General features: G+C 42.3%; 1 protein-coding gene across 2 annotated transcripts in view; it reads right to left on the bottom strand.

Moving 5' to 3' along the window:
* Positions 1 to 9,651, bottom strand: part of Pip5k1b (phosphatidylinositol-4-phosphate 5-kinase type 1 beta) — a 325,417-nt gene extending 315,766 nt beyond the window's left edge. For both annotated transcript variants that reach the window (XM_008852280.2, XM_008852282.2), the window contains exon 1: positions 9,202 to 9,651. The gene's annotated coding sequence lies outside the window, so the exon portion shown is untranslated. The remainder of the gene's footprint in view (positions 1 to 9,201) is intronic.
* Positions 9,652 to 14,932: the final 5,281 nt, after the last annotated feature.

Below are 14,932 nucleotides of genomic sequence, written 5' to 3'. Positions count from 1 at the left end.
CTTACCCCCCCCCCAATCGGCAGGGAACCCGATCCAGGTTAGGGTCTTCACAGCTGGCCTGAGGAGAACCTGCAACACTTGCACCCACTTATGAAAGAGATGTACTCTTGCTTTGGAGTGTGTTACTGAATATGTTAAAGCTATAGTGAAATGCTTCTTCTAATCATGTAGTTATAAAAAATTTTAAAAATGATTTTAAAAAATTCTGTTGGATAATATCTACAGCTCCGTAATATAAGAATTGTCCTCTGAATATTTTTCAGTCACATCTTCTGATATGCTTGGCAATTAAAAAATATTGATTAAATTTGTTTTTTTGACAGTTTCAAAAAAAAGAAAATTCTTATTCCAAAGCTCCATCATAAGATGTTATAGGCTTTAAAGTCAGAAAAGCCACGGCAATAACTTTAGCTGTCTGGCTTTAGCTTACTGGCTCTGTGCTCATGGGCAAGTATGTTAATTGAACGGGTTTCGATTTCCTTTTCAATCAGCAAGAATGTTGTGGTATCCCTTGTAGATATGTGGGGATGATGAAAAGAAACAGAACTTGAGAAATGCTTAGAATACAGTAGGCTCAGCAGTTAGTCTTCTTGAAAGCCAAGATCACATTCATATGTTTTGGAATATCTCATAGCACCTGCACTGCCTTAGTCAAAAGGTTCATCAAATATCGAATATTGAATTGACTTCAAATATTCTGAAAATTGTCAGAAAACCCCTACTTCAAGCCAGGCATGGTGATACTTGTCTATAATCCCAGCACACAGGAAGATCAAGAATTCAAGGTTCAAAGTCAGTCTGAGTTATATAGAGAGACGTTCTCAAAAATAAAAGGAAAACAAAACCACATGCATGCATGTATGTACATGTGAGAGAGGGAGTGGGGAAGGAGAAGAGGAAAGGAAAGGAGAAAAAAGAAAATCATTTTTTTCTTTCCTAGACACAATCACTAGCTCTCAAGATCTTCCTTTCATCTGCTACCTACAGAAGAAAAAACTCAAAAATATGTCATGCAGGGGGCCAGAGTCTTACCCCTCATCACCAAGTACCATGAGCTATCTCCTAATCCTGGGAGTATCCATCTCTTTTAAGGTCAGTGACCATCAATATCTCCTGAACTCCTGTCTATTCAATCTAGTCACAAGACTAAATGTGTTCTCTGTGATCTATAAAGTTGTGAGAAAAGCCAAGGCTGGCAGAAGGAGGATTTTTTAATGTTCCCCTGGTATTTCTGATGATGAGCAGACAAACAGCACCCTCTTGACATGCAAGGTGATTCATTTGGGAATTTAGAATACTCAGGCAGGCTGAGCAAGAAACAGATTTAATGTTCACTGTCAATGTTGAGTGTGTGTCAGAATCACCTGGAGGCCTATTGGTACTGCGTGGAACCTCATCCATATCCAGCTTGAATATGCATTTTTCTTTTCTTTTCTTTTTGTTTTGTTTTGTTTGTTTTGTTGACAGGGTCTCCCTAGTCCCAGCCTTCCTGGAAGGCTTTGGACTGCCTCTGCCTCCTGAGGGCTGGAATTAAAGTTAGGCACTACCACACCCAATATAGAATCTGCATTTTTTATTTTATTTTATTTTATTTTATTTTTTGGTCTTTTTGAGACAGGGTCTCCCTGTAGCTCCAGCTGGCCTGGAACTCACTATGCAGACCAGGCTGACCTCGAACTCACAGAGATCTGCCTGCCTCTGCCTCCCAAGTGCTGGGACTAAAGGCATGTGCCACCAATACCCGGTTGAATCTGCATTTTTAACAAGTTCCCAGATGATTCTGATATTGGTCCAAGGACCACACTCTGATAACCACTGCCCTGGTTTCTTTTGTAGTAATAGATTATTCCTATATTTAATATTTATAGAAAAACCAGCTGAAGCTGGGAAATTTTATATGACATGTCAAAGCCTTGCATATTATCACAATGTGTCTTCATTCAGAGTTACAAGTTTGTCATTAGGTAGTCTTAGAGCCCCTTTAAGCCATTTTGGAATGTTTTGGTTTGCGCTTAATAATCTCTACTCATTGTTCTACAATTTTGTGTGCATGTTATTAGTTATTTTCTTGTTGTTATGACATAATACCTGACAAGGTGGCACATGCTTTAATCCCAGCACTGCGGAGGAAGAGGCAGGCAGATCTTTGTGAGTTCAAGGTCAGCCAGTGCTGCATAGTGAGACCCTGTCTCAAAACAAACAAACAAACAACAACTCAAAACAAACAAACAACTCAAAACAAACAAAACAAACAAACAAACAACTCAAAGGACGGATTTATGTGCATATAGTCCCTCATGGTAAGAAACATCTGAAAAGACCAGGAAGCAAAGAGCAAGCTATGGTAGTGCTCAGCTTTTTCCTTTCTCCTTTCCTTCAGTCTAGGACCTCAGCTCCTGTGATGGTGAGCCCTATGTACAGGGTGCGTCTTGCTTCCTCAAACATCTCTGTAAACAACCTTACAAATACACCAGGGGTGTGTCCCTAGGTGATTCTAAAGCCTATCAAGTTAATCAAGAGCCACCATCACTCTGTGTGTGTGTGTGTGTGTGTGTGTGTGTGTGTGTGTGCGCGTGTGGTGTGAACTAGGATAGGTCTTCATTCATAATCATGCCTAAGCAAATGTTTATTCATCTAAAACAACACTTCCTCCTTCTGGAGGGCTCATCGCCATCCCAATGCCAACATTTAAGCAATCCTCACAATGAATGCAGCAAGCCCAGGTAATGCAATGGAAGCCCATTTCATCTTACAAGACAGATGGGACTTAGTAGCTCATTCATATAAAAACAAGGATCTTCTTGAAGTCCCTCAAATTAAGGTAAAGAATAAGAACAAATCATTCTGGAAGAACGCAAAGGAAAATAGCTTTAGATACTTAAGTGACAATAGAATTTATTCTCATAATTGTTTTAATAGCTTTTGTATAATCCTCATCGCTATTATGAGATATAAAATGTATTTATCAAATCTGTAATCATTATGCCAAAAAATCTGAATTACTGTAATATTTTGCATATTGTTAAAACTGTAACTTTAATTGTAAAAAAAATTTAAAAAAAAAAAAGGTAAAAAAAAAAAATTTTTGAGCACCTTCTACTGGACAGCCACTAGATAAACAGTGCTAAGGAACTCTGCTGTATGTATCCAAGATGTGTGTAATCTTGGGTCGAGTGTGAGTTTTGGGGATAGGCAACATAAAAACAAATGAAACACATAAGTATGTAGATATCCGTTCTGAGAAGTGTGCAAGACATATGAGAAAGGCCTTTAGGTTAAATGATCAATCTGCTGATTAACTTAGAGAAGCTTCAAGCCCACTCTCATCTCTGAGCCCTGAGCCAAACTCACTAGAAAGCCACTCTGGTTCTTTAAAAATATATTGATCAGATATTATGAAAAAAAATGTTTATCAGAGTTTTAAAGAAAAACAGAGCAATTGTGTGTGCACAGTCACGTGTGCAGCTGCACGTGTGTGTGTGTGTGTGTGTGTGTGTGTGTGTGTGTATTTGGTAGCCAGACTTTAACTTTAGGTATTGGTTTCAGGAGCTGTCCACCTTATTTTGAGACAGGGTCTTTCACTAATTCCTAGGGCTTGCCAATTAGGCTAGGCTGACTAAGGGATTTGCATGTTCCTGCCTCTCCAGCGCTGGGATCATGAGCACACACAACTACCACATGAATGAGGGGGACTGAACTCATGTCCTTATGCTTGTATGACAAGCACTTTACCAACTGAGCCCAATCTCCCTAGCCCTATGAATAAATTATTTAAATTATTCTTCTTGCTAAAGAAGGGAAGTAAGTAAACATTCCTAAACATGTTAGTTTTTAAAAGATTTAAGAAACTAAAACCTCATAGAAATTTGGAGTCTACTGAATAAATACTGTTTAAAATGAAAATGGACCACTGTAAAGTATTGAAACGAGTGTCTATAAGTCTGGTTAATATTTCTAAAATGGCTCAGAATAGAATCATTGAAATAATTAACATCCCAAGATTTTGAACATTAATGTGGATGTATAAATTGACAATTATACATTTGTAAAATTCTCACCATTTGCCACAGCACTAAGTTCTGAGAATACAAACATAAATAAAACATGCCTCAGCTTTGGCCCTGATAAATAGTCTGTAAACACTTAAACATGCTTCCTACTCCCTGAAGGAGGACACGGTACTGCTTTTCAGTCATTGATGCTGTTTTGGTTTTCTTCCTTCATTACTCTTTATCATCAAAAGCTATGATCAAGTGGTCATGAAGGTGGGCATATTTTTAAAAAGAAAGAAAATAAGTGTGAATTAAGCATTTGAAACCATTCATGCAGCATGTCCAACCCACTATATTCTTGCACCAGTGTATGTAAGAAGCAAAGAAACACAATTTCATGACTAGTTGTATCTTTATCTTCCTCCTCAGACTTCTTGGTCAGGATATAGGCTTAAAGCACCTTTTTTTTTCTTACAAAATAGATGAATTTTCTACAGTCCCATCTCCAAATTTTAGTTTTAAGTCAAGGTAATTATAATCCCCAGGCTCTCAGCACTTGCAATTAGAATCTATACCCGACTCTCCATGAAAGGCATGCACACCCATTATCAGGGTTGGAACAAAACTAAACATTCAGTGCTTTCGATTTCGTTGCAATTTTATAATTGTTTTTCTTAAAAATATTTGATAACAGGGCTTGGAGAGATGGCTCAGCAGTTAAGGGCACTGACTATTCTTGCAGAGGACCTGGGTTCAATTACCAGCACCACATGGCAACTAAAAACCGTCCATAAATACCTCCAGTTCCAGAGAATCCAACACTCTTCTGAGATCTGTTGGCATTGCATGACATGAGTTCACTTACATACATACAGGCAATTTACTCATATATGTAAAATAAAAATAATAAATAAAATATTTTTCAAAAATTTGAGAAAGGAGTTTCAAGAACTTACAGGTCACCCATCATGTAAACTCCCCCAAACATATTACTTATATGTTCCACAAACAAGTTCCATAAACATGTCAGCTCCACAAACATTACAGAAGACAGGCTACAAGAGAACACATACTTCATGTGTCTGTGCATGTACAGTGGGTTTAACATAGTGATGACACCAAGACTGTCGGCTGATGGAACAAGCAGTCATGTCCCAGTGGCTGTGTCCCAAATCATCCAAGAGTAATCCAATTTGGAGAGAATTCATGTGTTTTCCTGTGAAGTCATCACCTTTGTATATTTCTGAGGAAACTATGTACAAGAAGATAAAATACTGAGAATAAACTATACAAAATCCAAAGCTATTCTTCTTTTTAATAAGACTTGACTGAATAAATTTTATCAATGGCAGCCAACTGTTTATGACAAGTTTTCATTAAAAAAGCTTAAGTTGATTTGTTAAAAAAAACAAAAAGCTAAATAAAACAAAATGCTAGATTTCCTCTGCACCAGTTTCCCTGCCTTTTAGAAGAAACACCTCCTGCTCCACAGATAAGACCCAAAGTGAACAGCTGAGCTACATAATGTACAGCTCTAACTGGGCAGCTTCGAAAGAACTGAAGGGACTCCTTCCAACTCCAGTCAACACATTTGATACAAAGAGAAAATGGTTTTTGCAACAAATAATACATTAGGACTTGATGTTTTTTAGCATAACAACAATGAAGGCTCAAGTCAGAGGAAAAAATCATTTTTTTCTGGGATAATAAATGCTTTGAATCACAATTTAACAGAACTACAAGCAAAATGCAAATTGAATATATGCATATTTATAATTTTACTGGCTGGGTGACAGGGCCACCTTTTGCTTCTGCCTTTATTTACCAGGAAGAGAAGCTTAGAAAACCAGCTTGCATTTGTGCTTCTATTCAAACAAATCCCTTTCTTCAAGTCCTGGTTGGAACAAAGTATTAATTATGAGTTTGCTGATGTAGCCGAGTCAAGAGGATGATAGAGAATACATGAGAATGGACATTTTTGTCCATAACTGCATTTACTTAGAAAGAAATTGTAGAAGTGTAAGTACTAAAAACCCATATAAAAATGTACCTACTCCCTAAAAATTACTGGCAAACAGTTAACTTCCATGATTTCTAAAAATTGTGTCCTCGGTATAAATTCTGGCACAACTTTGAAAATAAATTTCCTTAATGATGTTATGTTAGCTCTGGTCTTTAAGCCAGCATTCACGTGGCCATGAGATGGTCAATCTACCTCCTGACATTTCAATTTTCTCACCCACAAATGGTGTTATCTCTAAACAAGCTAATATTGCTATTTGAATTCTTTATCAGAACAAAGTACACCTCAGCCCCTGATATAAACAACAAGGTCTGTTAGAAATATTTAAGGTCCACTGTATTCTTTGTCATCATTCTAGAAAGAGAAGGATTCTTAAAAGGAACAGAAACCATTTTGGTTTTACCAATTAGGTTCCCCCTTTGAAACCACAAATCAGTATTAGCATCTACTGAAATTCTTCTCAATTCTATTAAGTGAAAAAGAGTGACTGGCTTCTCCATCTCCTATGCCCTTCAATAAAATGACACAAATCAGTTCCTAGGAATGTACCCTTTAGCTATACCTTATTAACATAAGTTAGAAAGGCAAGTAACTGAACATCACATAGATGACATGAGTCTTCTGACTACAGGGAAATAGAAAAACAATGCAGGCAACATCAGTGATAAACAATGGGCTCCTGGACCCAAGGCTTCAGAAGGCACACCTCTCCTCTTGTAGGCAAGTTATCTCCTGTGCTGAGACTTTACATGTGAGATGCTGTATTTTACAGAGCATTCTCCGTATGAATTATTTCATTCGTCTCCATGCATTTAACAGCTATTTGGGGGTATTTATTACATACAAACTACACAGATTTTTTTTTTAAAGGTAAGTTTACTGTTGGCGTATTAAACCAACTTGTACCTGAGAGTACTTTTCCTGAATATTTTCAAGTCAAATAGAAACACTAAACAGCACAGATGATAAACTAATGTACACTTGTAATTTCCTTTCCCTCCATCAAGTGGTATGTGGTGAGAGTTTGGAGAATTAAATTAAAACCACAATTAATAATTAGCTAAATCTTTTAGTTGGTGAGTAAAAAGTTTTCCTTCCCCTAATGAAAATAATACTACCGAATTATAAATCTATTGCTAGACACCACTGAATGCTAAAGCTGGGAAAAGATGTATAATTTAACAGAACTTTTTGTTTCCTATGAGAAAGACTTTAGACTTGGAAGTGATATGATCTGGCATAAATGGTGTGTTGGAACTAGAACCCAGGTCACCAACCAGCATGCTGAACAGAATGACCTCATCAGGATCCCAAGTGAGGCAATGGCAGAAACATAGGCAATAAACTCAGTACCAGGAGATGAGATGAGATCTCATCTTGGAACCTCCACTAAGATGAGATGCCATGGAAAACTCCCATTACCTCTCTGATCCTGGGTCTCTTACTTTGTTATGGTAATTCATAATAAGTCTGTACTGACCACAACAAATGCAAGGCAACTCTGAACATTAAGAAAGAAAACTCACACAACTTATACAAGTACAGTGCTGGCTCTGAGCTATGAACAGCAAACCTGGCTGTGACTCTAATTACAATCACTTGCTATTTTGATCAATCCCTGGATCAGAGGCTACCATTCCTCCTGTAGATATGCTGTAATCATCTTTATCCTGCCTCCCTCAGACATGGTTGAGACAAAATGAGAATGCAGGAACTAGATTGTAAGGCATTGATGCAAATATTAGGTATTATCACATCCCTCTCATTTTCTTAATTTGGACAAAAATGTAATGTTGTATCTGTAAGAACTATATAGCTTTCCTTCCCAGGAAAGACAGCAGCCACCAGGCACAAACTTACGACCTTTCTCATCAGTCCCCATGGGTCTCCACCACTCTACACAGAACCCAGCATTTCCCTCCACTCAGAGACCATACATGACACTTGAGACTCAACCTTGAACTTGGCTGGGAAAGGTTTCTTTCAGGGGGTCCTTTCAGCTAGCAACCTCTAATAAAAGCTTCGAAGAGCCCTATTTATTTCATCACACTGAAGTCCTAAGGAAAATCAATCCTTGCGCTTTTCTTCACTCCAACTACAAAAAACTTCGGTTTCTCCACTGAACAAGAGGGGTATTTTGGGAAGAGGGACAAAAAGCCTAAGCTCGGAACTGACACGAGACCACTTCCTCCTTCAAAGTAACATGTTCTCAGTTCTCACCCTGCCCACCCCTTCAGGGCCATTCTTTTTACAGCCAGAACCTCTAGCTGGCTGAGACTGTCATCAAGGGGTAGGAGCAGGAGATGTTACTTAGGGTCAGCCACATGCTCCCTTTAAACAGCATCACAGTAACCAAAGGGTCCTTGTTTGGAGCCTTGATTTCAGTGGCTTTGATGAAACAAATTCGCCAGCCTACCCAAACAACTTCTCTGGTAAGGGTTTCTACCCAAGCATGCTGGGCACCGCAGAGGAGCCAGCTTGGGGTGTGGGGTGATAAAAATGAGAACATGCTCATCTGCGTAGATGAGAGATAGCAGACGTTTGTTGTCTTCCGTTCCGGTGACTTCTGGCAGTGGAGTGGCGAATCTAGTTCGGGCATTCTCGTTCCCCATCGCCCCACACTCCCAACCCTCCACCCCAGATGTTGAAGCATCATGTTGACAGGGCCCGTGGAGAGCGGGGACCCACAGAAGTCGGCTGCAGCATCTAGTCTTGGAGCCATACTGCACCTGTTCAATCCAGAATCGGAACCAGAAATCACCAGAACACCGACTCACAAACCCCTCTGCGCATCCCTGGGGCGCCTAACAAGTTCGCATCTGGGGAGCAGCTGGGGAGAGTGGCGGGGACACCTCTCCCACTGCTGTCAAACTCTGCAGGATCCCTAGAAACAGAGGAGGGGGTTCCTTGCTTAAGTGAGCCGGAGTGAACACCGGTGTCACTGCGGCCCGAGGGATCCGGCTGGCGAGCGGAGGGTGCCGGCGGGGAGCGCGTAGCTGTGGCCCGGGAGGAACGAAGGTCCTGCTTAGGTGGCCACGGGCGCCCCCTCCACTTCACCCCCAGTACAACGCGGACTGCGAAGTGGTGGGGCGGAGAGGCCGCCGGGTCCCAGCAGAGACGCGGACCCGCGGCGCGGCGGCTCCGGAGGGTCTAGCGAGGGTTGCCGGGGACGCGCAGGAAACTTACCTCCCTGGGCCAGCGTGCGGGAGCCTCGGCGGCCGAGACCAGTTGCGCCACAGCGGACAAGTTGTCGGGATGTTGCAGCTTCCCCGGCGGCGGCGCGGACGCGGGGCAGGAGGCGGGCGGGGCAGGGCGCGGGGCAGCACCGGGGTCGGGCAGGTGGCTGGCCCAACCGCGGGGCCACACTCGGCCCGAACGCGCCTAGGCGGGGACGCGCGGCTGTGAGTGTGCAATGCGCGCGCGCCGCGGCCGGTGTGCGTGTCCCCGCTTTTCCCTTCCTTCCCCGCCAGCAGAGCAGGGAGCCGGCCACCAGCACCCGGCCGCCCCGGGGCGACTGCGCGTCCGCGAGGCGAGACGCGGACGGAGGCCGAGGAGCCGCGGCGTCCCCCGTGCGCGGATCCCCGCGCGGCTTGCAGGAGTCGAGCGAGGCACTAGGCAAGCTGGCTGCGCTGCGGCCGCGGCTCCCGGAGGCTGCAGGCCCCGCCCGCCGGCCGCCCAGGCTCTTCCCCTTTTCTCTCCACCCCCTGCTCCATCCCGCACGCCCTGCAGGGAAGCCAGACCGGTTTGCAGCAGCCTCGCGGGCCACAGTCCGACCGGGCCGTCGCGACGTTGCGTGGGGACGGAGCGCCCTGTGCCGGTGCCAGGAACTGAGAACAGGGTGAAGCGTTTCCCTAGAATTAGCGGGTTCCTCCGAGGCTTCTCGGCGCTTCAGTCTTGAAGCCCGACTGCACTGCACGGCGCTCCCGCAGGGCGTGCCCCTGCCCCAGGCCACTGAACCCTGGCAAACCTGACTTGATTCCAGTTAAGTGGCAAAGCCTTCACTTTAGCATAGGCGCCCCCTCGCCACCGAGAAGGAACAGACCAAGATTCTGAGACCATGGCTGCCCCCAAAGAACAGCAGGTGCTCTCAGGAAGGAAGACCTATCCAACAGGTAGGGATAGGTTGGCGAGGGGTCCCGCACAAATGCGGTGTAAATAGAGAGCGCCCGCTGAAGCGAAGAGGGTAGGGGCCAGATCTAAGGAAAACTTTGAGGATGTGCTGTGCTGGAGGCTAAAGCTAAAGTCACTTAACAGGCACCGAAAGGTAACGAACCCTCTCAGTTAAGTTGAAGCAAGTGGCATTTTTCAGCTTCATCACTTCCTTCCACTTTTCCCTTCTCAAAACAAAACAAAACGCTACCGCTTTAGGGAAACGTGGTTTTCATTCTGTCCTGGGGAGACTTGCTTTTGATAGTGTTTCTTGTCAGCTTCCCTGACTGGCTGGGTCAACCAAAATGAATTTGCTTGAGAGGACACTCCCCTGGAGCTCTGCAAGGAGAACCTTGTCTGCGGTTTCAAAATCTTGTTACTCCCACTCCCCACCTCGGGTGAGTTTGTTGTGGTTTAATGGCAGGTTGGGTGGAGTACAGTCGTTCCTTAAAAAAAAAAATGCATTATTATGCTTTATTAAAGTAGAGTGACAAATAAAATAGATATTGTGTTCTTTGGTTATATTCCCAGCCTGCTGCTTCTAAGTGTGGCTGGCCACTATTGGAGACAGAGAATATCATTTAGTTAGGACCCTCTGATTTGGGTCTGATATTATCCTGACATCCTGGATTTACTAAATAAAGCACGGAGAAGGATCATGTGTGGGTGTCTGGCTTACACAGTTTCCAGAGGAGAAAACTACACTTAAAGACATCCAGTAACCCAAGGACCATAGCACAGTTTTCTTGACTCTCAGTTCCTGAACAAAAAGTAATAAGAAAAACATTGCCTCAACAGAGTCCAAGATGGGGCCAGTGGCGGGGGCAGCAGAGAAAGAGGAAAGGTCAAAGATCAAAGAACCTTCCAACTGACTGACTGATAGGAATCCCGGTGTAGGGGGGGGCAGCATCTCACGGCTTTAAGGAGCAGGCTAGCTGGGATCTGGGAGAGGGTAATCCCAGTCTCCCTTCCTTGCTCCTCAGACTTCTGCTCTGAAACTCAAGGAGTGAGAAATGAATTTGCTTCCCAGAGAGGCAATGTCAGTAAAAATGCAGTCAGCCCCTGTAACACAAGAGGTGAAAAACAGGCAAAGCCAAATCCAAATGAAATTACAGTGGATCAAAAGTGGTAAAATACTTTATATACCAACATCCCAAACATTTACCTCTCCCTCTTTCCCTTTAATGTAGACTGCCTTCTGCAGTGACAGATGCCTCTGGCTTCCACAGAGAATTCTCAAAACCAACTACCTACTGGCTATTTGGAGAGCAAACTATGAAACTGGACTCTAAAAATGAGAGTCATAAGAGTGCAGCATTAATGAGCTGTAGTTCGAGACCTAAATTTCTTCTTGATCCTACCTCTATCAGTAGGTAGGAAAGTCATCCTCTATTGGAAATAAAACAACATCAATGTTACTTGCAATAGTAACCTGGCCAGAAAATCTCAAAGCCTATTTAAAAGTCACAAAGTGCTCGTGTAATTGTTTTACTTCAAATTTATTTTAACAAATTCTAGTTGTTGGTCCAAAATCTTACTATTTAATAGTGCCCTTTAATGAGAAACATGAGTTTCTTGTAGAAGATTTGTTAACATTAATAGTTCCCAGTTGATGACTTCCCTTTACCCAGGGTCTTTCCTCCTGGGATCAGCCATGTAATCTACTTTGGCCAATGGGTGGAGAGCATACTTGATATAATGGAAGTCTTGAAAACTGCAGTCTGCATCAGCTCTTGGAATTCTGCCGTTACCAGGGGAACAAGTCTACTGCTGGGCAAAGACCCTATGGAGCAGACCTGAGTCATCACAGTGAAGGTCATCCTGACAAGCTAGCTAGCCCTCAGTTGTCTTCAGAGCCACAAGCAAGTCCAAGTGAGATCAACCAGGCTTGGTCCAGATCAACAGACCACACACCCAACCTATTGTCCTAGCTCATTTTCTGTTGCTACAGTACACATAATGACCAAAAGCAACTTGGGGAGGAAAGGGTTTATTTCATCTTGCATTTCTAGATAAACAGTTCATTGTTGAGGGAAACCATGGCAGAAACTCAAGGCAGAAACCTGGAGGCAGAATCTGAAGCAGAGACCAAAGAGGAGCACTGTTTACGAGCTTCCTCTGGCTTGCTCAGCTATCTTTCTTATACAACCCAACCTACCTGCCTAGGAATGGCACTGCCCCCAGTGGGCTGGACCTTCCTACATCAATTAGCAATTAGAGAAATGCCCCCCCATAGACATGCCCCCAGGCCAATCTAAGGAAAGAAATTCCTCAATTGAGACGCCTTCTTCCCAGATATATCTAGGTTTGTGTCAGGTTGACCCAAACTAAGCAGCACATCCATAGGATTGTAACAAATAATAAATCGTTACTGTTGTAGGTTACAGCTTCAGGTGTCTACTGCTGCATATCAAACCACTCCAAAACTTAGTAGTCACAAACACTGATGATTTACTATATCTGACTTTGTGGGTCAACTGATCTTAGCTGAACTCTGGAAACTCACTTGGCTTCACTCAGCTGGCAGCCAGACAGAGCTGGAAGGTGCTAGACACACATCTGGTGTCTCAGTTCTCCACACAAACTCTTGCTTCCTGTGTGGCTGATGTGGGCTTCCCACAACAAGGTGCTCATACTTCTGTGACATTTGGCTTCTAGGAATGAGGGACTGGAAACTGCCAGTTAAATTTAAGGACTGATTTTGGAAGTTCATTATTTCCACTTCATTCTATTGGTCAAGGCAAGTCAAAAGACTGACCAGTTTCAAGAAGAGAAGAAGCAGACTCTGCCTTGATTTAAGGGGCAAAATCTGTGGAAAATAAATAGAAGTAATTTCAAACTAACCATTCTTTGGGGAATATATATATATATAAAATTGCACTAAGTTTTGAAAGCTTTGTTACACTACATTAGACAGCCAATGTTGTTAGGGTTCTGCTTGGCCTGACATTTTACCATCTTGCAGCCTTTTAGTGTTGAAACTGCCATGATTTCCCTTAATAACCCTGATCTGTTTCCTGCATAGTACAAATACAGAAGACTAGCGTGGTATGTGGCCCTTTACAACTAGACCCTGCTGATATCAGTGCCTGGAATATACCTGGTCTTTGATGGTAGCTCGAGGTAAACCAGGTACATGAAGTCACTTTTTTCTTGACTATTACAGAAGTCCCCTTACTTCTGTCCCAAATCATGAGGTTCTGCCTGCCTGGCTACCAACCAAGACATAAATCCCACTCTGTACAGTTTTGACTCTGTTATAATCTTTCTTCCTCCTCATGGAACTGTATTGCTGGTTCTCATATAGGAGACTGAGTTACTCCAGAACAGTCACATTCTTCATAGCTATGGGACTTTGAATTGGTTATAAACTTTTTCCTTCTATGAAATGAATGAGAATGAGTTTTTCTAAGTTACTAATATATAGCATCTTCTCTAGTGTTATTTGAAGAGAAAAAATTCTAATAAATACTGAGTTAGCAGAGGAATTTGAGGAAAATTAGCTATAAGTAGTTCATCTGTCATGTATGCTGCACTTAGGAAAAAAATAAATGAGAATTCAGATGAAAAGCTAAGGTTGTATCCAATGACATCAAACAGTAGAGCTGTGGCAGATATCACAATGCTATAGTGCCTGATTAAAGAAATAATAACTCTTAGAGTCGTTTAAATCAAGAGTGAGCCCAATCTGTTTTCCAAACTCCTCCATTCTTATTTCTTTCAGAACTGTTCCACTAAACAAAGGACTTTCGCTGTCTTTATTTAAATATTACATCTACCATGATATGAGAAAAGAACTTTGTCTTAAAGAATCTTTAACCAGGGAAAAAGTTTGCTTTTTCTGACCCCTACTGACTCAGAACAGCACATAAAACCACAACAGATGTTATCAACCTGAGCCCACATGTTGTTTTATAATATTTATAGTGAGCAGTTTGTTGCTTTCAATGTGCTTCCAAGGTCCCTGCTCTCATTGCTGATATTATCACAACACACACTATTCTGGGTCAGGGACAAGGAAGGGTCAAGAGGTAAAAATAGGGAACATAGTTTAAGATTAAAGTTATATGTTTAGTTTAACTTGTGAAACTTGACTCCATGGAGAGCCCAGGGCCTAGTAAAATTGTTTTACGTGGTTTTCCTAAAGGCTCATTAAATTGAACAAACTGATTTCAAAGTAGGAAGGCAGATTGCATACATAGTAATAAATGGTAACTAGGCTATAAGATTTAAATAAAATTTTTATTTGTAACAGAAGACATTCCCACAAAAAGCCTTCACCCTTCATAACTCTTGTGGGATCATCCTGGCACATTGCCTTCTTTTCCTCTAAACTTCATTTCTAAATAGACAAAAAAGTTGAAATTCTTTATTAATAAGCCTTTATAGCTTGTTTTTTCTAATTTCAGAGGGCTAGTTTACTCTGAAGACCCTATGCTTGCTATTTTCAAATTCATTCTTAAGATTAGCAAAGTCTTGAAATCTCATGACCATTTTCTTTTCTCTCTTTAAATCTTCCTTCACTGTTTTCCCTTTCTTCTAATAGCTTTCTGTCTCTTTCTCACTCTCTCCCACCCTCCTTCCAGTTGCCTTTTCCCTTTCTTGATCCCATCCACCTGTCCGTCTGTCTGTCCGTCCATCCATCCATCCATCCATCCATCCATCCATCCATCCATCCATAGGCTCACGAACACTTGGCTCCTGTAGGTGATGATGTCTGGAGAGGTTAAGGAACCTTTAGGAGGTAGAATCTTGCTGGAGGAAGTAC

This window comes from Nannospalax galili, unplaced genomic scaffold (assembly GCF_000622305.1).
Source record: "Nannospalax galili isolate Female #2095 unplaced genomic scaffold, S.galili_v1.0 scaffold1486, whole genome shotgun sequence".
NCBI lineage: Eukaryota > Metazoa > Chordata > Mammalia > Rodentia > Spalacidae > Nannospalax > Nannospalax galili.
The sequence above is the reverse complement of the archived record's forward strand: the minus strand, read 5'-3'. Positions and strand labels throughout refer to the sequence as shown.